This window comes from Manis pentadactyla, chromosome 5 (genome assembly GCF_030020395.1).
Source record: "Manis pentadactyla isolate mManPen7 chromosome 5, mManPen7.hap1, whole genome shotgun sequence".
Taxonomy (NCBI): Eukaryota; Metazoa; Chordata; class Mammalia; order Pholidota; family Manidae; genus Manis; species Manis pentadactyla.
In genome coordinates, this window is record NC_080023.1 from 162,578,821 (window position 1) to 162,604,028 (window position 25,208).

Here is a 25,208-nt window from a genome sequence, read left to right on the forward strand (position 1 = left end):
CAATCCCTAGAAAAATCTCTGTCCCTTATTAGTTATGTGACCTTGGGAGAGTTATTAACCTCACTGAGTCTCAAGTATTCATTTGCTAAATGGGACTAAAAATGCATACAGTGGAGGCTTTTATGGGAGTAAGATAATGATAATAGTCATGATGACAATAGCAACAAGAATAATAAGATGAACAGTTGTTAACATGTTAACAGAGTTAACATGACATGCTGACACTGAGCAAACTGAGGGCTTTACGTACATTCTCTCATTCAATCCCCAAAACATCCTCGTGAAGTAGAAGCATTACTTGGCATCAACGAGATGCCCAGAGAATGGTAACTATTACTATGCTCTTTAATACTAATAATTCCCAAAGAGGAAAATAGCCCAATTAGTTAATGGGAGAGCAGGACTGTTGAAATGATCATTGCCTCAAGAATTGGTCTTCCCCTGGGAGGTTTATTAAAAAGATCAAAGTGGTCTTGATTGCATTAATGGCCACATTTACTGGCCTCCATGTATCCATGCTATTAGACTTGTAAACTATGCATTCCCTCCCACTCCATGCTGGGCATTGTCACGTGACTTATTTTGGCCAATGGAACAACAGCGAGCTTTATGCAAGTGGGGGGCTTGAAAAAAATGTTCGTGCACTTCTATCTTCTCTCTTGGACCGGCTTGCAGGAGGGTGTCTGACCAGGTAGGGCAAAGTGGAATCAAACCAGCTGAGGCCACCCTAGACCATGCAGTCCCAGCTGACTGGTCAGCTGATGCAAGACGCACATCAGCCAGGGCTTCCCCAGGGTCAGTAGAACCTTCCAGACAAACCATAGAACAATGGGTAAAGATAAATGTTTTTTGGGTGTCACTGAGGTTTTACGGTTTCTGTTATGCAGTTATTTTGGCAACAGCTGATGTAACCAGTTCTATTATCTCACAGATGCTGTTTTCCAACTTAATAAGCCGATAATACCTAGTGAACAAGCACTTTGCCAAACATTTTACGTGGATTGTATCATTTATGCCTCACACAGAAACCTAGGGCACAAGCTATTATTACCTTTATTAGAAGATGAAAAAAATAAGGCAAAAAGAAGGTAAATAACTTCCAGCTCACACAGCTAGTAAGTAACAGAGACAAGACTTGAAGCTGAGCAGCCTGGCTTCAGGGCTCTGCCCCCTAATCACCATACACGACCTCGTGTCCCCACCTGGCAAGACTGTTCCTCTAACTGTACTGCTCTGTAACATGGGTGGCAACCTCCCCTAGCTGGTTACAGAACCTCTTGACTTCCTTTCCCGTCCAGGTCAGACTGTGAATCAAAGGCTGCCTTCCTCTCTGAGCTTGTGGGTCCACCTCATTCTTCAACAAGGAACTCTGGAATCGGGGAACACTCTCAGAAAAGGAAGCCTTCTACCCACAGAAGAGCCGAAGATTAAGGGGTGGAGGTGGAGAGCACTGAGTGGTCTTCACAACGCAATGCTCTTAAACCCTGTTGTGTGAGGTGCTCAGGGAAGCCCATGGGATACCAGCTGGGCCCTACCTCTGCTTCTCCACTTCTCAGTAAAGCTCAGTAAAGAATCCACTCCTGAGGCTTCAACTGGCTGAGCAGGTTAAAAGCACTTACAGCCCCACTCTTGCCCAGCCCCATGGTCTCTGTCATCAGACCTCAGTGGCAGCTTCTTTTTAGGTCCTGCGGCCTCCACACTCACCCTTTCTAATCCACCCTACACGGCAGAAGAGAGCATCTTCCCCAAATGTGCATCAGAACATATCACCCTCCGTTTCTGTGTCCCTGAGGCAAAACACCTAATACAGCACTCAAGGCCCCTCCCAATTTGTCCTCGCTGGGATAGTGTCCCAGGGCGCTGATCCACTTGTTCCCAGAGGACAGCAGGGGTTTTCCCTTTGTCTGAGTTCATGCTCTTCTCTCTGGCCTAAAGGCTCGTCTCACCACCAGATCAGACTCTTACCTACGCAGGCTATACCTGGGCACAGGTACGGGAGCAGGGAGCTGTGGGATGGACTGCAGACTAAGCTGTCTTGCATAGACAGCCATGGTCTGGGATCTGCCTTCCTTCTGGCCATAAGCCAGAGGCTCAGCTAAGTGGCCTTTAGTGTGCCCCAAAGGCTGGCTCTGAGAGCAGGCAGGGGCGTCTGCAAGGCAGGCTAAACAGGGAGTTGAACTTCTTACACATTAACGACCTAGGATAATGATTACAAGCTTGTTTACACTGCCTCAATCAGAGCACTTAGTCCTTAATCAATAAACTATCTCTGTGTGCTCCACAGAAGACTGAGTATGTGCTTACCTACTACCTCATTTGAGATGCAGTCAAAGCCTTGTCATTACTCCCATTATACAGAGAAGGCAACTGAGGCCTAGAGAAGTTCAGAACCTTGCTAAGTGAAACAGAAATAAAACCCAGGGCTCATGAAGCAGTTTCCTCGTTTTGTTACCCCAAGTAAATTGGTCTATAATTTCCCCCTGACCACACAAATTGTTAAGCAGAGTCTATTACATTGTAGAAATTGGCAGCAAATCCCTTAAACCAAAAAAGCCCATAATTGGAGAACTACTAGTAAGTCAAGGAAGGAGCGTGGCACATGCTGCCAGGGCCCTGTGCCTCAGGCAGCCTGCTCCTTGGGTCTGTCTGCCTAAGAGAGAAGGGGGTCCCTCTAGGAAATATGCTTACCCCTGGGCCATGTAGAAGTGTTAGGGAGTTCATCCTCCAGGACCCTCATCCCAAGATGAGACAGGAATGGGGCAATAAGTACCCTAACTTCCCAAGGTGAGTGTCCGGCAGGGTCTCCAGTGGGGATAGCCTCAGCTGGCCACAATGGTAACCAACCCATCAACACACCTTTTATTGTATTTATTCCTTTCCTTCTGTCCTTTCTCACTTTCTCACTGTGCTTCCTGGGATCCCCTCCCAAGAAAACTCACCCAAATCAAGATGTTTTTAAGGCAAACCAAAGTGAGATATGGAGAGAGAAGCTTCTATTTCCTTCTGAGGAGGAAATCTGGGCTAAAATAATATCCTGGAGAGGTGGAGTAAGTAGAGGCAGCTAGTACAAAGAAAGATCAGGGTCCTGGGGTCTGGGAGAGCTGAGCAAAGTTACTTGGCAGAAAAAAGTACATGACTGCTACTTGGTGACATCATACCTTTATTTCAGATGGGATGAGTTTTTATGTGTGTGGCGAGACAGACGGGGAATATCTTGGCGGTAACTGGTAACTAAGCCAACAAAACTGAAATGATAAAAGCCAGTGAATTTTATAGGAATACACTAGGGATGCTTGTATGACTTTCCCCATTGGAGTACTTAGAGAACTGAATGAATAGAATCCACATGAAGGACCTGCTACTGTGCCTGGCACAGAGTTGAACGCACAGTAATAAATACTACTGTACTAGAGACTACAGTGCTCCTTCTAGATTCTCCTTACCTGGCCACCACACTCCCCCCTAATGGCTATGATGGCAGGTACCTAAAGGAATCAGAGCCCCCCACCACCACCCTTTCCCTGCAATGGGAAACACCCTCAGCCGGTGGGAGGCAACTCGCCCAGAAAGTACCATCTTCCCCCAGGTGACCCACAGCAATGGCAGACTGACACGGGAGATGCAGGGCTGGCGGCCTGCTGGGGTGTGAGGAGGGGCAACTCTGCTGTTTGCTTTATGACACACAAGCCAAATCCAGCTTGCCTCTTGTTTCTATAAATACTTACTGCCCCGGAGCCATCCCGTTCTCTCAGGTGTGGCCTATGACGGCTTTTCCACTGTCACAGCAAGTGAGCAATCGCAACACAGGCCGTCTGGTCCATAAAACCCAGTGTGTGTTCTTACAGGCCCTTTACTGAAGAAGTGTCCCACAGCTGCCCCCTGTGCTGGCCATTAGTCATATATGAGTATTTAAAACTAACCAAAAATAAATACTTAATATTTTAGTTCCTCGGCCACACTCACCACACTGCAAGTGCTTAGTAGCCACAGATGGCTGGGGGCTCTGCTGCAGGACAGCAGTAGATAGAGAACATTCCCCTTATCACAGAAAGTCCGGCTGGACAGGCTGCTCTAGGGCCGTTGGCTGGTGGGTCAGGTCAAGTGAGGTGTTCCCTGATCACATTCTTACTCTAACCCTTTCACTTCCCACTCTTCTGTCCCTCTGTCCTTTGTGGGTTTCCTCCAATAAATCACACGTACCTGCACTCCCATTGCAGGCTGTGCTTCTAGAGAACCCGGCCTCAGGCAGTTATTTACATCCTTGTATTGCATCCACAGGTCCACATCTTTGCCTCTCTTGCAGCAATGGCTGTGAGCAACTAAGTCTCAGAGCAATGAAGTCCCCCCTTAAATCTCCAGTCCCCAGCACAGTGCCTGCCATAGAGCCATCATTCAATAAATACGGAATGAGTGAATCAGGTAAACAAAGGGCCCCCTCACATGCTGTACCCCTGGCATCCAGCCAGTAGTAGCCCAGAGCACCCCTTGTTCCACCCCTACTGCAGAATTCAGGCTCAATTTCTCAGTCATTCAGCCTTGCTGAGAAGTCCAGCTGAGATGGCTAATAGAAGAGACTATTCAATTTGCAGGCTCCCCTGAGTCTCTGCTATAGAACAAGCCAGCTCTCTGGGATCACCTGGATCTCAGCGCTAAGCCCCAGGACCCCACCTCTGCAGGCACTGCCCTTTAACATTCCACCCTGGTGCTCTGAGAGGCAGGCACAGGAGGCACGAGGACGGAGATATATGTGTGCATTTTCGTGTGCTGCTAACAGACAATGTCTTCCAGAACAGCTGATGCTCATTAACCCAAGGCTCTTGTGGCCAGTTCCTCTCAGATCTCAGGATCGGGAGACAAGTCTGGCTATCTAGACATTGGCTTTCATCATAAGATGCTGCAAATCACATCTGAAGAGATCAGGGTAAAAGAAATCATTAAGTAATAACACAGGTAGGCGGTTCTCCTCGGACAAAAGCTTCATAGGGAGTCCCTGGCCCCACTCAGCATGACATCCAGGGACCTGGCAAGGGAAGCAGCTTGAAGGGGGCCTGTCAGCAGTGCTTTCCTCAGTCTGGCTGGGAACATTCTGCCCTGGAGCCCTGTGGTTGCCTGGGGTTTTGCAGCGCTCTCCCAGAGGCCCTGGGCCCAACCACAGGTCTGGGCAAGTTGCTTGATTTGCTGGCCCACTGGAAGCCCCACTGAAGACAGGTTTATCTAGGACAAAATGGTGCAGTAAGACCAGACACCCCTGTAGCGTCAGCCAGGGGGACCTTCACAAATGTACTTCATTACTAGAAAAAGGGTGTTGAAGTGGTTTGTCCTTATCCCACACCACCCTTCCAAGTCTCCAAGACCCCTTTTGTCCCCCCAGCACACCAAGCCTGGCAGAGACAGAAGCCCTTACAAGACCACAGCCAGCCTCAGCTGCCTTTCATCTCATATAGCATTTGTTTAATCACCATAACTGTGGCGGTGAGGCAGCCACTCTGGTGAGGAGGGGAAACAGCAGATTCTGTCATTAGTGGAGAACCTGCCCACATGAAGTTGCCCTGAGCCCTTGGCAGACACTAAAAAGCAGTCCAGTAAGGTCCCTGCAGCCACAATCTTGTACCTGTGCAGAGCACTTCTGCATAGCCCCCAGGAGTGCGTAGGGCCACTGTATCCTGAAACGCCAGGCACATCGTTCACGTGGAAGTCTATGTAAGCGGTGCCTCCACGAATGGGCACATCCCTCACTGGCCATGCAGAACACTCAGCTCCCTCTGTTCACTGTAACTAGGTGGTCTGAGTCTGAATCACTCACTTTATGTATTCACCATGTCCTATAGTCATAGGCCATTTGGGATGCTGTAACAAAATATCATAGGCTGGTAGCTAATAAACAATAAGCATTTATTCCACCCAGCTCTGGAAGCTGAAAGTCCAAGGTCATGGTGCTGGCTGGCATGGGTCTCCTTCAGGTTGCAGACAGCTGACTTCTTCCTGGGTCCTCGAATGGTAGAGGGGCAAGCGAGCTCTCTGGAGCCCCTTTTATAAGGACACTGATCCCATTCATGAGGTCTCTGCTCTCCTGACCTAAACACCTCCCAATGGCCCTACCTCCTAATACCATCACTACACTGGGTATTAGGATTTCAACATATGAATCTTGGGGGAACATAAACATCATAGCATAAAACTGAGTTCACTGACACACACACTTTATCTGATTCGAGTCCATCTCTAGAGAAATATGCATGGATTTTTTTGGTCAAAAGAGGCAATTAGTGGTTAAGGTAATACTCCCTTGTCCCTGTGGTTATGGGAGGTCCTCAAAGAGCCCATAGATTCAAACCTCATGTACTGCATAAAGTATCTGTTCATTGTAGGATGACATGCCCCTCAAGTTCCCTCTGAGATTTGGAGATGCAATCCAGCTGCAGTTAGCATGGGAGGCTCTGCATCTACACAACACTCCAGGTTCTATATCACAGAGCTGATCAGAGCATGGCCCCAGCTGTTGGATGCCTTCAGGCATCATCACCTCAGATCTACATCATCCCGGCAGGGGAAAAAGAAGGAGGGCTATCAAGGGCACTTACCAACTGTTACCCTACAAGAATGAGCTTTCCCGCTGGAGGGATTATACTCCCTGACTTCAAGCTCTTCTATAAAGCCACGGTAATCAAGGCAATTTGGTACTGGCACAAGAACAGAGCCATAGACCAATGGAACAGACTAGAGAGCCCAGATATAAACCCAAGCATATATGGTCAATTAATATATGATAAAGGAGCTGTGGACATACAATGGGGAAATGACAGCCTCTTCAGCAGCTGGTGATAGCAAAACTGGACAGCTACATGCAAGAGAATGAAACTGGATTATAGTCTAACCCCATATACAAAAGTAAACTCTAAATGGATCAAAGACCTAAAGGCAAGTCATGAAACCATAAAACTCTTAGAAGACAACACGGGCAAAAAACTCCTGAATATAAACATGAGCAACTTTTTCCTGAATGCATCTCCTCGAGCAAGGGAAACAAAAGCAAAAATGAATACATGGGACTACATCAAACTAAAAAGTTCAGTACAGCAAAGGAAAACATCAACAGAACAAAAAGGCATCCTACAGTATGGGAGAATATATTTGTAAATGACATATCTGACAAGAACTCACACACCTCAACAACCAAAAAGCAAATAACCCAATTAAAAATGGGCAGAGGATATGAACAGACAATTCTCCAAAGAAGAAATTCAGATGGCCAACAGGCACATGAAAAGATGCTCCACATCACTAATTATCAGGGAAATGCAAAAAACCACAATGAGATATCACCTCACACCAGTTAGGGTGGCCAGTATCAAAAAGACTAAGAACAAGTGCTGGCGAGGATGTGGAGAAGGGGGAACCCTCCTACACTGCTGGTAGGAATGTAAGCTAGTTCAACTATTGTGGAAAGCAATATGAAGGTTCCTCAAAAAACTAAAAATAGAAATACCACTTGACCCGGGAATTCCACTCCTAGGAATTTACCCAAAGAATATAATTTCTCAGATTCAAAAAGACATATGCACCCCTATGTTTATTGCAGTACTATTTACAATAGCCAAGATATGGAAGCAACCTATGTGTCCATAGATGTGGTACATATACACAATGGAATACTATTCAGCCATAAGAAAGAAACAAATCCTACCATTTGCAACAACATGGACGGAGCTGGAGGACATTATGCTCAGTGAAATAAGCCAGGTGGAGAAAGACAAGTACCAAATGATTTCCCTCATTTGTGGAGAATAACAATGAAGCAATACTGAAGGAAGAAAACAGCAACAGACTCACAGACTCCAAGGAGGGACTAGCAGTTACCAAAGGCAAGGAGTGGGTGAGGGCAGGTGGGCTGGGAGGGAGAAGGGATTGAGGGGTATCATGATTGGTGCACATGGTGTGGGGGGGGATCATGGGGAAGACAGTGTAGCACAGAGAAGGCAAATAGGGACTCTGTGGCATCTTGCTACACTGATTGGCAGTGACTGCAATGGGATATGGGGGCACACAATAATATGGGTGAATGTAATAACTACATTGTTTTTTCATGTGAAACCTTCATAAGAGTATATATCAATAATACTTTAATTTAAAAAAGAAGAAAGAAAGAAAGAAAGGAAAGAAAGGAAGGAAAGGAAGGAAAGGAAGGAAAGAAAGGAAGAAAGGAAAGAAAGGAAGAAAGAAAGGAAGAAAGAAAGGAAGAAAGAAAGGAAGAAAGAAAGGAAGAAAGAAAGGAAGAAAGAAAGGAAGAAAGAAAGGAAGAAAGAAAGGAAGAAAGAAAGGAAGAAAGAAAGGAAGAAAGAAAGGAAGAAAGAAAGGAAGAAAGAAAGGAAGAAAGAAAGGAAGAAAGAAAGGAAGAAAGAAAGGAAGAAAGAAAGGAAGAAAGAAAGGAAGAAAGAAAGGGAGGAAGGGAGGAAGGGAGGAAGGGAGGAAGGGAGGAAGGGAGGAAGGGAGGAAGGGAGGAAGGGAGGAAGGGAGGAAGGGAGGAAGGGAGAGAGAGAGAGAGAGAGAGAGAGAGAGAGAGAGAGAGAGAGAGGGAGGGAGGGAGGGAGGGAGGGAGGGAGGGAGGGAGGGAGGGAGGGAGGGAGGGAGGGAGGGAGGGAGGGAGGGAGGGAGGGAGGGAGGGAGGGAGGGAGGGAGGAAGGAAGGAAGGAAGGAAGGAAGGAAGGAAGGAAGGAAGGAAGGAAGGAAGGAAGGAAGGAAGGAAGGAAGGAAGGAAGGAAGGAAGGAAGGAAGGAAGGAAGGAAGGAAGGAAGGAAGGAAGGAAGGAAGGAAGGAAGGAAGGAAGGAAGGAAGGAAGGAAGGAAGGAAGGAAGGAAGGAAGGAAGGAAGGAAGGAAGGAAGGAAGGAAGGAAGGAAGGAAGGAAGGAAGGAAGGAAGGAAGGAAGAAAGAAAGAAAGAAAGAAAGAAAGAAAAAGAAAGAAAGAAAGAGCTTTCCCAGCAGTCCTGCCCACTACTCTGCTTATATTTCCCTGGCCTGAACATGGTCACATGGCCATACCCAGCTGCAAGGGGAGCTGGGAAATGTAGTCTTTTATCTGTTCACATTACAGCTAGAATAAAATCAGATCTCAGGAAGGAAGACAGTGAGCTCACATATTGGTTAGGCAACCAGCAGCCTCCTCCACCTGACTCATTCTGATAGGTGATAAAGCAGCACAGAGGTCTTAAGAAACCTGCCCAGGTAAAGAGTAGAACCAGTATTAGGAATCCAGGTTTTCCCACCCAGCATCCAATGCCCTGTCCAATGCTTTCCTAACACAGTATCTTCTAAACTGTTGAGGCTTTCACATAAGTCCCTGGCAGAGGTCATTAACAAAACAATATTCTCCCCCTGCCCCATCCAGTTTCACACACACACACACACACCTCCATCTCCCAAGGCTCATCAGGGTCATGACAATCAGTCTCAGTTTCAAAAATAAATCCGTCACCTCCAACAATCTTGAAAAACAATTGGTCGACCAGCTGGAGGAGTGGGGGCCATGTCAGATCAGGGGTTAGACTAAACTGGGCTGACGAGTGGATTCATTCCAGCCATCCCCTTGACAGTTCCAGGAGACACAGTCACACAGGCCGGGGCTGCTCTCACCCTCTGCTGCTTGTCTCTGTCATAGCTCTGCAGCACCAGTAATGCACAGGTCATCTGCTACGCTGCTCTGAGATCCCTAAGAATACTTACGCAAAGATAAGGCAGAAGAGGAAAAATAATTTTTCGCTTCTTAGGAAAACAACTACAGTGGAGGAAACTCATCTCTGCCACTGTGGCAAAGGATGACAAGAATACAAAACAAACACAAGTGGGCCTCCCGCACAGTGAGAAAATGACACAACTGAGAAACCCCAGTGACACTCAGATTCTTGAGGAAGTGTGCAAACCTCCCTTTCTTTGGTGAAATTCTCCAGAAAGACCCAAAACAATGAAGGCCTACTTTATTCCCTTATTTTTCAAATGCATCCTTTTTCCATGTGCAACTAAATGGCTCTTATGTCTGGAAGGTGTTAGATTATAAATGGTTCTATAAGCAAAAGCATTTTGATAAGGAAAGTGGGTTTGGCAAACGTCATTGTGGGAAAATAGGTAAATGCCTTTACAGAGAAGTAGGTGAAGGATGACACAGTATATGACAACAGAAAAATAGTCAACTGGATCAAACAGGAATTACTGAACAAGTCCAAACCCCAGTGCTTGCCAAAGTCAGATATAAGAAAATATGAGCATACTATAAAGAGGTTTCTAATGTCAGAATCAGTTACCATTTGTTTATCTTCTATGTGCCAACAGCTATGCTAGGTGCCTTCACAAATATCATCCCATGTAGTCCTTGTTCCAAGCCTTTGATGTAGGCATATTTTATTCCCATTTTACAGATGAGAAAGCTGAGGCTCAAAGAAATTAAGCAACAGTCATTAAGGGACAGAAGAAAGGGCAAGCCTGGACCCACTTGCTGTGACTACAAGTCCAGGAAGGTTTCTCTGCTCCAAAGAGCTGTCTCCTTTTCCAGGATATCACTGATATTCAAGCAAGGTGATACCGTACAACTGGGACAGAGAGAGGCTTCCTCCAGGGATCTGGGCTTGGCTCCTCCGCTTATGTCTCCATAAGCAGACAGGCGACTTCTTCTCTGAGTTCTTCTTCATCTTTAAAAATGGCATGATATTACCTCTCCGGTTGCTATTAGTGTTTAATTAGAGAATTAAGTAAAATGCCTGCCACATATCCTGTTTCTGTTCTATTCAAATGACAAAAATGACCCATGAAACATTCACTATAAAATCAAGATATTGGAAAGCCTCCTTCAGAGGGAATTATCTGCTCTGAATCCAAATTGCCATTTGTATGGTTAGACCCCTTCTCCCCTCATTAATCCAGCAGATCCTCCCTGAGCACTTGCTCAGTGCCAGGCTGTGCTGGGCACTAGGGGACCAGAGCTCTGAAGACACCGTGGCCCTGCCCTTGAGGAATCTGCTGAGGGGCAGTGCCCAGAAGAGGCGTGCCCAGTGATTTCTGCGTCCAACAACAGCCACTGCGGCTCAGAGCAGTGTTCTTGCCACGTCCCCACTGGCCGCTGGGGCTGATCCCTGCTTCCCTCCTGGAACATCCACCACCATGACACGCTGGGCCTCTGGGAACCTACACTCATCCTGCCTGCAACCTCCCTTTCTTCTCTGCTGTGGAGGCCACAGAGGATTTGGATGCCAATGGAGGCTCTGATAGCAAAGTCAAGGGCCAGATCTTTTGCCAAGGGTGATCCCCCACTTGTGGGTCACCTCCTCCGTCTTCATGTACATCACTTCAGTGCAGAGTTCCTAAATAGTAGTGTGCCCTGTTCAAATGGGGTGCATGTCATGGACTGAGCTGGATGTGTCTGGCAACACTCAGGTCTAGCTCTGAGTACCCCATAAAAGGGAAATTCCTCCAACATTCCCTTTCTCCAGGATAACTCCCCAGGACCAACCAGTGCTACCCTAGTTAATAGCATCAGTTGTCTGTAAAGTCCCATGCTCTGTGCTGGGAGCCTGCAGGCAATAGGCTAACCCATTCTCAGCCTTGTGGGGCTTACAGCACGCTGAGGGCAGCATCAAATATCACAGCATTGATTGAGGGAGAAAAAAGTAGATGGTCCTGTAATCAGCAGGTGCAAATGCACGGCAGGAGGCAGCTAGGGAGGGAAGAGCTAAAGGTCAAGGGGGAGGGGAAGCTCAAGACTGTGTATGATCTTCATAGGCCAGTGTGGTTTTAGAGTTCTCCCTCACGTCATATTAACATGCACCTACTGTCTACCTCCAACGTAAGTGTAATTTTTTTTCATAAATAATTTATTTTGAAATATTAAAAAAATAATTTTGTTTTCAATTTCATTTGGTTCTCACTAACTTAACCATTTATCATTGCCTATGGTTTCTCCAATCACTTTGGTCCTTGGGGCATTCTTGATCTGTGAGTAAAGTTAACCTATAGTTTACTGTTAAAAGTAATGAAAGTTTTGAACAGTAACTTTGATTTTATATATAAAATAGGCAAGCAGATGTATTTCATGGATACATAATTAAATGCTGATTGGCTTCAGTATAGCCTTCCTTACATATTTTTGAGCCAATAAATTGCTTTTCCAGGTGCTCATACATTTCTATTAGCTTTGAAATCTCCTGGCCACAGTGTGTAATGATGGAAAGGAGGCCAGGGAGGGAAGGTGGGGAAAGCCCAGGAAGGGCCTGGAATGACAGGGAGGGTGTGGATGCCACTCTAAGGGGTGTAGGGAGCCACGGGAATGCTGTGAGCCATGGGAGAAATAGGGCCAGATTGGCACTGGAATGATCCCCTGGCTGTCCTGTGGAGGGTGGATGTGGACAAGGACACATGGCGGGGAAGGCAGGACTGGGAGCAGGAAGGGGAAGGCAGGTAGACTGGTCCAGCAGAGACGAGATGAGGCCCATCCCAGCATGGCAGGTGTGAGGGTGGGGAAGGTAAACATGTTCCGGGCAGGAGGGCTGGGGACTCAGGGCATCTTGAAAAGCAGCAGTGGGTCATGGAAGTGGACTGGCCACAGTGACGACATTCCACACCAGACACCCAGGGCTGCTCCCCTCCTCAGGATGCGCTCACTGAGGGCATGAAGCTAGTCACACCAGAGGGTCTCTATGGAAAGGGGACATGGACAAGCAGAAGAGTGTATCTTTACAGACTGCACTTGGTCCACAACATCCAGGCAACAGCTGCTCCCCAGAATCGCCATCCTTTCCTGGGTACCTATTATGTTCTGGGGACTCTAAATGACTCTTTTAACATACCTGCTCTTTTAAACCTCAAAACAGCCCAAGGAGATGATGCTGTTATTTGTGGATGGATTTATACATGGGGAAATGAAGGTTCAGAGTTCAGTAAGTTACCCAAGAGAACAGCTGGGATGTAGTGGGATGAGAGTTTGAATTTGGAAAGTCATAGGCTCCTCACAATACCCAGTTGCATTCAAAAGCCCACTAACATCAAGGCAAGAATATCATGATTCCTGGCTTTGAAAAAAGGGGTTTACAGACACATCTGATTGTACCAATGTTCGATGCATTTAACGTCATGTATTCATATAGTCACCATGAGACGGCTGCTTCAGCAGGACAATCCAGTGGATCCAATCATGTCATTTTGTATTTTATCCTAGTGGCTAGCAGCAGGGGCATCTGTAGATGCCCCTCCCACCCTGAGAGGGTCCACGGAAATGGATCAAAAATGGAAAAATAAGAAGTAGCAAAATGAAATTACATTTGCAAATACTAGGTAGTCTACTAGACAAGAAAGGAAAAGAATAATCCAGGCTTATCGGATTTACCAGATCACATCAACCTGGTAAGACAAAGATCAGTAATAGGTATAAAACCCAGCATGAGATGTCAGTGAATTGTGACAGCAAAGAACCCTCAGGTCATGCATGTGGATAGGAAGGTAAAATTGGAGAAGAAGGGGGAGATGTAAGGGATGAGCATGGGAAATGAGCAGCTTGATGGCTGACTGTATGTGAAAGCAGAGAGGGCAGAGGGAAGGACCCCAGTGATGCCAGGTTTCTGAGCTGGGTAGGCAGGCTGCTATTTATCACATTGAGGCAGGCCATTTTCAGTGTTCAGCCTGTAGGATGGAAATGGGTATTAGACAGGTAGAAAAAGAAGTTAGGTGTGCAGACCTGGAGCTCAGAAGAGAGATGGGACTGTGCCTCTCTCTTGCTGAAGCCACGGAACAGGTAAGACTTCTAGGGAGAGGAATTGTAGACCAACAAGGTTGGGCAGAGAACATAACCCTCAGAAACACTAAGTATAGAAATCAGAGAATACTAGGTATCTGATGCCAGAGGCAGGTCCTCAAGGCACACGAGCTAGATAGAGTCTTTATTTGAAAACCAGAGCTGACAATGCAGCCCTTGGGGAGGTGAAGATGGAAATCCCCTCTGCTGACCCAGGTAAGATGGAATTTTTCTAGGATAAGGAGGCATGGCTATGCCTTAAGAGGATGAAAAAACCAAAGCAAGACAGGAGTGCCCTAAGGAAAATAGAGGAATGGATACAGGAGGGAAAATGTCAAATGATAAAAATTCAGAGCCTGCCTAAGCCAAGTCTAAAGAAAGATAAGAAGCTGCAAATATTTGACATGTGTTCATGCCAACAAGGGAGAGAATGGATTCTGTTCTAAACAGGGGGCTGAGACTTGTAAGCAATGATAAGAAATAAAAGCCATTGATTATCAGCTCCAAACACCAAACCACTTGTTTGCAGAGTTATTGTCTCAGGGAAATGGAGAAGAATAAAGAGAGAACACAGACTCGTAATAGCTATAGATGAGCATGATCCAGTAAACAAAGCTGCCCCAGCACCAGGGAGGGCAAGGTATAAACTGGCCCAATTTTTGAAGAACTGTCTCAAAATCTTGAAAATGCTTGTTGACCGAACAACAGCATTTCCAGGGATTTACTGTAGAAAAACATGGGCACATAAATTTGTGCCTACAAGGATATTAATTAGAATTTTTGAAAAACTAGAAAAGACCTAAATGTCCCGAAGTAAGTTAGGATAAAACCAATGGTACATCCATGTAAGACTTGCATATTAAGACTTTAATCAAGATCACACTTCCACTGTCTCGCTCCTGTTTCAGCGATCCTGTGCCACTCCAGCTTCTGCCTGTTTGTACCTTCAATAGCTGCTCACTCCAAGTCCCCAGTGACCTGAAATCCAAGGGGACCTTTTCACAGTAGAGCTTCTTTGACCTTTAGACAGTTGATTGAATTTTCCCGACTTGCCGTTTCCCTGAAGTCACATCTTCCCCCTGCCTTTCTAGCTGTTTCTTTGGCCTGCTTTGCAGGCTCTGCCTTTGCCCCCAACTTCACGGCGGTGAGCTCCCTTGAGGTTCTCCTCTCTCACCTGTATACACTCTGTCTAGGTTGACCACATTTATCACCACAGCTTTGTGGGGAAAATTCTGTGCTTCCCTGGGAAACTATGCATTGTCTATGGTACAAGCCTTCTTGTTATCTGATCCGATTCTATTTTACGGCTCTGCAAGTTGTAGATAACTGACAGCGGTGCAGAATAATTTTTGTCTATAGACATGCAAATGATTCTGTCTGAGGAAGGGACAATCCCCTACCCCAAGGGAAAAATAAGCCATTCTGCCTTCATTTTCGTATTCACGTCAATATTCCTGATCTATAAATGTCTTTGATTTTTTTTTTATTTTCTTCTGTATTGGTTGTGACACCTCACTAATTTCCTGGTAAATGAATTAAATGAAATCGTGTTCATGTTTATATCTGTAGGAGAGCAAATAATTTTATCTTTCTTGAAAAGTATCTTTTAACGGTTTTCAGTGATGCCAAGAGCCAAGAACTTAAATGCATATCTCTGCTCCTGACCACCCCCCACCTTATTGATTTGTATATATGTATAGTTGATTCTTAACATTTGCCAGTTATGTTCTCTAAGGGTACACTGAAATTAGCAAATACTGAACCACTGCTACTATGGGAAACATGGGGTTAGGTCCCAACAGCACTCTGACTGGTACCTGAACAGAGCTTACTTACTACATGCATTTTCTCTACAAGGTATATCGCAGCCCCTTTTGCACTTAGCAGCATTAGGCAGCATTTCAGCAGTATGTTTGGGAGCCATTTTAAGCAGCAAAATCACCACCAAAAAGCACAAAAATTGGGAAAACATGGCATTTAACAGACTTCAAAGAGGATATTTGTTTGCAGTAGGAGACCTGAAACAAGAAAGCAGAGTGTGACCTTGTTTGACCTCAGCTGGCAATGTGTTCATTAGGTAACAAAATTTTTTCACCACTCTGTGCATGTCTGTGATGGTGGAATTCATGAGTATCGATTTTGCTGTTATAAATACATTTTAGTGAGTAGGTGAGTTTGCAAATACAGAGTCTGCAAATGGCGAGTACAGACTGTATTTCTGCATCCACAGTAAGTATAATGTATGTCTCGCCCATCAGCCTTCAGGATCCATAAAAACCAAGATCATGTCTATTTTATCCAGCATGTTACATACTTAATTCCAAGTGCTACACCTGGCACAAAGAGTTATTCAATACATATTTGTATTTACTAAAATCAAAGAATACGTAAGTACATGGGGAAATATTTATATATTAGAATGTTAAGTAAATAAATCAGATACAGAGTAACAAGTACATGTTGTTGCTTAAGTTTGTCCATGGAGATGTACCTGTCTCATTACACACACACACACACACACACACACACACACACACACTAGCCCTAGTGGAAAGAGTTATAACAAAATTTGGAGTGGTAGGTAGGATTTATGGGTGATTTTTACACTCCATTTTAGTGTTTCTCTGTATCTTTGAAAATAAAAATTATGAAAACATATTTCATCACTACAAAATGTCATTAAAATGTGAATCCCTGCCTTAACTTCCCCACCATGTACAGCAGGAGTCTGAACAACTCCAGGACCCAGAATCTAATTCGCAAGCAGACATGTTGATCAGCGCCACCAACCTGCTCCCATGACAGGTTCCACAGCTCATCCCACAGGGCCAGCACTCTCCTAGGTAGTGTCTTCCGCGCAGTCTTTGAAAATATGTGGCGAGAATTAAGTGTCATATTATTGTGATATTTGGTGTGGCACATTTCAGGCGTCCCACTGCTCACTCATTCTGAATCCTAAACTCCTCATAATACAGAATATCATTACCTCAAGAGCCACACCTAATTGAGGATCTACTTATCCATTCCTCAAACCTCTTGATATGCCAGCCAGACAGGAGGTGAAATGCACAAGGCTCTGTCCTCAGGGAGTTTAGAGTCTAGTGCAGCTCCAGATGGTGAGATGGCTCTTTACTGCCTGCAAGAGGCCTTTAGATGTCTAGGCTACTATGGCTTTGATCAAATACTTTTGGGGTGGATGCAGTAGTCAAGGCCATGTACTGACTGTAAAAGGCAATTAAGGGTCACATCATTGACTTTTTTCTTCTCAGGGATATTCCTCTGGGCTCAATTTTATTGTGTTTAGTTCATATACCATTCTATATAAAACAGTCTGGGCCAAGTTTAAATGGATTTGCTGCTTAACCTTCAAATAAAAAAAAGAAAAACCATTCAATTAATCACATCCTGCCTGCCCCACCCCACTGCTCCCTCCTTTTCCCCAAGCTGTCTGGTTAATCCAAGATTCACAGCACATAGAAATCTTCCATGGCAGTCAGAGGGCAGAAGTCTGATGAGCCTGGGGTCAGGAGATGTTCTTTCACAGCTCTCCTGATATTTGAGAGTTAGGGAAGTTCACTTAACTCAAGAGAGCCTCCGTGGAGGTATGGTGAGGATCAGTAGAGACATTTCTAAAAGGCTCTAGAAAGATAGTACTGTAAAGGATTTACAAACACAGGTAGTGCTGGCCGTTTGGATGGGGCTGGAATTTCCCTTCCAAAATGAGTTTCCCTAGCTGCAGTCTGGGGGGGGGGTCTGCCTTATTGTTACATCGCGTCAGGAGATTCACAATCAGGGCCCTCACTCTGATAGGCACTTTTTTTGCACAAAGTTTCTTTGGGGTGGGCTCCAAGCTTCCCTCCCCTCTCTCAACCCTAAAGAATTCTTCATCCTCCCTCCACAATCCCTCCTTGTTTGGAGGCAGTGAAAGCATGCTGGGGAAGTAGGTTAAATAGTCCAAACCTTATCCCACAACGAAGACCAAAATAAACCCCATATTATTAGTAAGTTAAATGTAAAACGTGTTACCTATTAAAAACACCAACTTGGCAACACTTTTTACTGCTAAGTGACACTGTCTGGGTATTTTCCTGATTTTCCAAATTTTCTGCAGGGCACACACAGATATCTTCATAATATTCATGCACTCAACACCTATTTATTGAGGGCCTAATATGTGCCAGGCACGGTTCCAGGCATAAATGACCAGAACAGATGAGGGCACTGTACTTGGGGAGTGCATAGTCCAATGGAAGGGGCATGAAATAAACACACAGATGTACAAGTAATTCAATGATTACACACAGTAAACATTGTTATAAATGGTTAGAAAGAAGAGTGGGAAGGAGACTAATTGAGCTCAGGGTGTCATGCAAGATGTCTCTGTGAAGTGACTTTGGAAGAGACATGTAAAGAAAGGATAAGCTAGCTGGGGAAGAATGTTATGGGGGGGAGACTTCCAGAGAGAAGGACCAGCTTGGGCAAAGGTCCTGAGGCAGGAAAGAGCTTGGCCACAGTGTTTTTGAGGAATAGTAAAGACTAGACTGACAGCTGGCATGTGTGAGCAAGCTGGAGGAGAACACAGAAGCTGAGGTTGTAGACAGACATGAATTAAAGTAGACTTGAAATATCACTTCACGCCTATGAAACTGGCAAGTTTTAAAAACTGATAGTACACAGTTCTGCCAAGGTTACACTGAAAGTGCTCACATCATTGTAAAACAGCAAAATTAGTTCACTGAAAGCCATCTGTGAAATGTAGCAAAAGCCATAAGGATGTCTCTACCTTTTACTATCTCACTTCATGAAACTTAGTCTAAGGAAATAATTCCCTCAGAAGGCTACAGGCAGGAAAATGGCGTATTTTGGAAACATCCAAATATCCAACAATATAGGAACCATTTAGCAAATTATGGTAGTTAGATGATATGGGACACTATGGAGCCATTAAAACAATACTGAACACTCCTTAAGAACCTGCGAAATATTTACTTTACAGTGTTGAGTGACAGGAGGTGGCTATACATGGCACATGGGCATAATTACGTAATAAGAATGGGGTCAGTGATGGAAAGGGAATTCGCACTTGCAAAACAAAGTCACTGACTGATAGAATATATTTTCTGTTTTCAACTTTACTTGGATGTTGCCTGCTTTCAGCCCCAGGCCCAGCTGGGAAAAGGGTTGTCTGGCAGAGTCACATGCTTCTAATGATTTAAGACATCCCCAGGGAGGGAAATCTACAATGGCAGGCAGACACCTTCTCCCTGCTGGGTCCCCATGGACTTCCCAGCTCCCCTTAAGAATTTCAGGGTGACTAGAGTCAAGCCAATGGTGGTTGTGATTAGAAACCACACTTGGCACTAGTTTCCCTCTTTTCTGGCATGCACAGAAAATTTAGCTCTACATCCAGCCAGTCTGCGCCCTCTGCTCTGCCTAGCTCTCTCTCATTCTTTTCAGTGTCTCAAGACCTTTGCATCCATAATGGCAGTGATGGGCAAGACTCCAGGGCCTCCTCTGGCTCTGAAATAATTTTGGCTGAGGGTGCACACCAAACTCACTCTTGAAATGGTGGGCCCCCCAAGATCCCTTTGGGAATACAGCAAGTGACTACCCTTTGCCCTCGGACACACTGTAGTGAAGATCTTGGGGTTTACTAGTGAGGAGGGCCTGAAGAGGGTACAAGAAAGAGACTTCCTGGGGTGTTCAGTTGCCAAAAGCTCCCATCTACTAAACAACAACTAAGTGCTGGGCATTGTGTGGGCACTTACAGTTATTCTGCTGGGTGGGTTAGAACAGAGAATAGAGTCAGACTCCATGGGCTCTGACCTCAGCCACCTCCTAAGCTTCCTGACTTGTACTTAACCTTTTAAGCCTTGGTGGTGATGGTGATGATGATACGTACCTTCCTCATGGGGTTGCGAGAACATTCAGTGCGTTATTAGATATCATTAATATTAATGGCCCTAATTTCTACCCAATGAGGTAGGCAGTATTATCCCCATTTAACAGATGGGAAAACTGGTTCAGAGACCTAAAGCAAATTGCCCAAAGCTGTCTAGCATCCTAATGACAGAGCCTGGATTCCAACTCATAAGGGGCTGTAGGCAAACCCCTCATTTGCCTGTTCCTTGCTCCATGTGAACACAATGTCAAGTTTGTTGTGCATTCCAGGGCTCAGCAAATGTGCATCTGCTCCTGTACTTTCCAAGAATGTCAATGATTCACTAAATATGATAAAATAAAAAAAAAAACCTCTCACATTTATACAGATTGCTTTAAAAATCTATAACAATCTCTCACATCCACATTTGACTCTAGGGGAAAACCTACTTTTAGTTGTATACATTTTATAGAACATAGCAAAACAAAGAGAAAACATTTGCAGTGACCTATAATCTCATTTATATGTATATATACACATAGTTTATACACACACATATATACATGTAACTATACACCATATGCATGGTATGTGTCTGTGCATGCACATGAGTTCTGATACAATAAAAATGTTTTTCTTGAAGGGAGGGGTTGTGCCCACTAAAAGAAAGTCTGTTCTCAGCATTAGCTGCCCTGTCCACCCTCCTTTCTAATTTTTACCTCAATGCGAAAGATGTGCAAAGAGAGGCCTGGCCCTGAAGTTGGAAACTGATCTAGGGAAAAGCTGAACTGCTCTGGAAATGAGAAGACTGTGCATCACCTATGGGTGATCTGGCGGGGGGAGAGAAGAGGAGATGGTGAAAACCCCTTGCCCACTGAAAGGACTTCTAAGTCTTGTAAGGATTTCGAGTTGCGCGCTGGGTAGCATGGCAATACAATCCCTTACCTACGTCCCACCAAACTTCGAGAGAAGTTCTGCTGCTGCAGGAAACAGACTTGTGTTCACGTAGGTTTGAGAGAACAGTGGAGGGGTGCCAGTTCCACATGAGTCCCGGTTAGGACAGCCAGGAGAAACAGAGTGGTGTTCTAGAACTCAGGAGGGCAGTGAGTGGGGCCCCGTGTGCTGGCAACCTAAACCCCAAGCCTTAGGAGTCTCCAGGCATCTTGGGGGCAGGATCAGACCATGCGCAGGATCTGGAATGTGTGAGTGTAAGTGCGGGGGAGGGCACAGTTCTGGTCAATACTTTAGAGCTCTAACCAATAAACTGGCACCAATATATAGGCTGCCTATTTGTATTTCAAAAGTTTAGACAGTAATTACATACGCAGTTTTGTGAGCTGATTTTTTTTCTTACTTATCATAGCATGAACATAGATCCATGTCATTAGATAGTCTATGAAAACAAGGTTTGTCATACTAGCACAGCATTCCACTGTGTGCATGCACAGAAATGAACTTAACTGTGTTCCTGTTGTTGGGGCATTGAGTGGTTTCCAGTTTCTGCCCTTACACATAAGGCAGTGATGACCTATGTAAACAGTTCTTTTTGAGCAGCTCAGATTATTTTATAGGAAAAAAAAATTAGTGAACTGTCCCCTGCATATGCTGTGCCAGTTAAGCCCCCTGCAGAAATGCCTACAAAAGCCTGCCTCATCGCTCCTTGAAAATGGCCAGGATTACCAATTAAAAATAGATATATTTTAGCAATTGTATAGGTTAAAATGCATTTATTTGATTACTTGTGACATTGGGCATTTATAATTATTTTTCAGCATTCATATTTTGTTTGGCAACCACTGTTTATACCTTTTTGCTTTTTTTCCCTCCCTGTCAGTGTGATGACATTTTTGTTGATGTGTAAGAATACATCATGCTATTGTGTGTAAAATACTATCCCTTTCTCCTTAATCTTGTCACATATTTCCCCACAACCAGTTTCCCCATTTGTTTTTTGAATTTTATTAATATAGTAGAGACTATAATAGATTATCCTAGAAGATTTTCTTCTCCTTCCCCATTTATTTAATAAAGTTTATAAACTGACTCAGTGATATATTTGTTTGCCTTTAATGAAGTAAAAGTCCCTTCTAATACAAGAACAATTTTTAAAATTTTCTTCTGGTTATTGTTTTTGTTCTGCTTTTAAATTTTTAACTGATCTTGGATTTATTTACATATCATGATATATATGCAGTGCAGCCTATTTTTTCCAAGTTATTAACCAATTACAAATACACTATTTGTTAAGCAATTCTCCATTCATATAAATTTTAAAAGCCCATTTCATCATATACTGGCCCGTTTTCTGGGCTTTAATTATTCAGCTATAATAAATGCTGATATTTCACAGTGAAATCCCTACAACCACTGCCCCTTTTTCAAAGTGTTCATCACTACTTTCTCTGTATATTCTTGTATATTCTTTCTGACCAATTTTGAAATCATTTTGTCAAGTTATAAAAAGAATCCCTTAGGGTTTTGATTGCAACTGTATTAAACCCACAAATTAATTTGGGGAGAATTGATATCTTCACAATATTAAATTTGCCAATACAACAACATGATGTATCTCTCCATTTACTCAGGATTCATTTTCTCACCCTCAGTGAAGTTTTGTAGGTGTGTGGTTATCATACAGTTTCTCCACATTTCTTGGTTTACTCCCAAGTGTTTGTAGTTTAATTGCATTTGAGAATAGGATACATTTTATTATATTTTTATAATGGTTATTACTGGCACTTGGCTATGGATTTTTGTTTATTTGCTTCACTTCTGACCATAATACTGAAATCTCTCAGTAGCTCTAATAGCTTTATTTTGTTTGTTTGTTTCTATTCACTTAGGCTTTGAGGCTATCAGAACATTTTCTGCTTGGAATAAGAAAAAGTGCCTTTCCATTCCTAGCTTACTAGGAATTCTGATCAGTAATGAAGGCTGAATTTTTTTCAAATTACTTTTCAGCCTCTCTGGAAAAGATTAGATGATTTTTATCCTTTGACCTACTGATATGAGGCATTATACCAATAGTTTTTCTAATATTCAACATTTTTCATCAGCGCATTTCTGTAATCAGCCCAACTTGTCATGGTGCCTTATGCCTTGGTAATGATGCTGGATTCCGGGGGTCATATTAGAAAGTGTGTGGGTTCTGTAGCTATGTAGTTCAATGTTCAATTCCTTGCTGGGCCACTTGAACAGGTGTGTGGTCATGGAGAGGTCGTTTATATTCCAGTCAGTGGAGGAAATTACAGCTGCCCCACTAGGTTGCTGCAAGAATTACAAGTAAAATACTCAAAATAAGCTCAACACAATGGGCCTTGCACACGGTAGACAGTCCCACTGGGTAGCCACTGTTTCCATTACTGTAAAAATCCATTTTCTTTGTGTTGTTATCTCAAGACCTCAGGTCTAGGAAAGACTGGCCTCTAATTTTTACACATTTTGGGGCCGTTTTTTAAATCCAGCTAGCTTGGTGAACAAACACACACTGTCAGCTTTTGTGATCATTAACACTTCTCTTAGGCTCACTTTTTTTTCAAGTCTCAACCTTCAAAGTTTGGGGAGACCAGGGGAGTATCTGCCAGGATATGTTTGTTGACCTGCTGCACTTCGCCTTCCAGGTGGTCCTAGTTCTCTAGGGAGCATGAGATGGCAGAAAAAGCTAAATGAAACAGGACATTGAATAGGGCTGTTTTTGTTACTTTGGCATTTCGCCTAAGGCCACAAAACCAAGAAGAGTAAGCAGTAAGTTACCACCTCCTTTGACAGAGAACAGCTAAGGCCCCTCCAGAGATGCTAAAAGGTGCAGTGGGCCTCTTGCTCTTCACCACCACAATCCAGTCCATACAATAGGGAGACTGCATGGGCTGGGAGGACCGAGTCTCTGAGGTCATCAGTTGTGTAGGTGTGAGGGGAGAAGGCTTTATCTTTTCTCCTCCTATTCCCTAAGCCAACTGAGGGGGCTGCAAGGTAACCACCTGTCAACACTGTGTGTGCAGGGGAGCAGAGTGTCCATAAGAAGAGGGGAGGCACATCTCGTGCCCGGGCAGATGCTTGCTCAGCTGCAGGCACTTCTGGGCTCACGCAGCAGCAGCTCCTGAACCACGTGTAGGGACAGCAGGCTTCCCCCTTCTTCAGGCCCCTCTCTCTCCTCCAGGGCCCTACATTCCAGGGGAGGAAGGATGTGCAGCAGCAGTAGAGCAAGTGGGGAAGGAGGAAGGTGAAGGAACAGCCAGCCACCCTCCTCCAGGTCATTTTGAGGAAATGGTGGTCCTAGTCTGTCTTCCGTGGCTGTATTCCATCTGGGTTCATCGACACTGCTCCAGCAACAATGTCCCTTTGAATCTGGTGTGCACATGCAGAAGAGCCCTTCCTCCCTAGTTTCCCGTGGTGTTGAAGATTTCTCCAGCAGTCTTTAAATTTTGCTTTGATTCCAGGTGGGATGGTGATTCAGTTTCTACCTGCCAATCTTGCTGTGTTTACCTAATATTTAAGGGTCATCTCACCAGGATTATGGCAGGACAGAGATGGGAGTTAGATGTCTGTGCTCATACAACCATCCTGCCCAGAAGCAAGTCCCGTTCACTTCTGATTCAGCCCTAAGGTTATGCTACCTCCATTTCACAGTGAAGCTGAGGCTTATAGAAATGGGGGGAAAAAGAAAAAGCCTCACCGGGGTAGTGACAAAGCTTTGTTCTATCTTCTAGACCCTGATTCCTCTGTCCCTCCCCTCTGGCCTAGAACTGCAAGCTCGACCTAACGCACAGCGCCCACCTGAGGATGCTCACTGCACAGGTCCCCTCCACTCCCCATGTGCAAGGCTCATTCTCGCTAACCTTGGCCTCCCAAAGAGAAAAGGGTCTGGACAACATGCTTCTCTCTCTTACGTGGGAGTAGAGACAGAATCAGGACAGTTCACATGCCTCGACTATCAGGTACCACTGCAGCCACCTCTGGGCCCTGCAGCCACACATCAAAGACTCCAGATCACCTGCACAGCCACTCATTTCCCATCTTCCCCACAGTGATCAGAGCTTCTGAACCACCACTGTCTGAGAATGACAAGAGAGTAGCAGCCAGAGAAATACTTTACAACAAGGTCCACCATGCCTCAGTGAGGGAGATCGGTTTAGGCTCTGACACCCTCTTCCCAGGCCTGAGATTTTTTTTCTAAATCCTGTTCATTAAGGGGTTTCTATGTTCTGGTTTTCTGCTAGACATATCACTTATGCCACCAAAGCTTCACAACAAAATGGTGTATTGTAATCTCCTGTAAATGGAAGAAAAGAAATAGAGACACAGGGTCACTGTCATCCAGCTAGCAAAGGCCAGCTGGGAATAAAAACCAGATTCTTTTTATCTCTAAAGCCCCTTTTCTTTTCACTACATTCTCACTTCCTTGAGTCCAGCAATTTGAGTTTCTTTTTTTTTTATCCACTTGAAGAAAAGAAGTAGACACGTATCAATTCAAGTAGAAATAAATACGTAAATAAAATATAACACGCAATCAAACCTCAGGTGCAGGGACTAGCAAGAGAGCCCTTCAGAGCAGCAGCATA

General features: G+C 44.6%; 1 protein-coding gene across 16 annotated transcripts in view; it reads right to left on the reverse strand.

Moving 5' to 3' along the window:
• PTPRT (protein tyrosine phosphatase receptor type T) overlaps positions 1–25,208 on the reverse strand; it is a 1,028,419-nt gene that overhangs the window by 548,275 nt on the left and 454,936 nt on the right. The window lies entirely within an intron of this gene.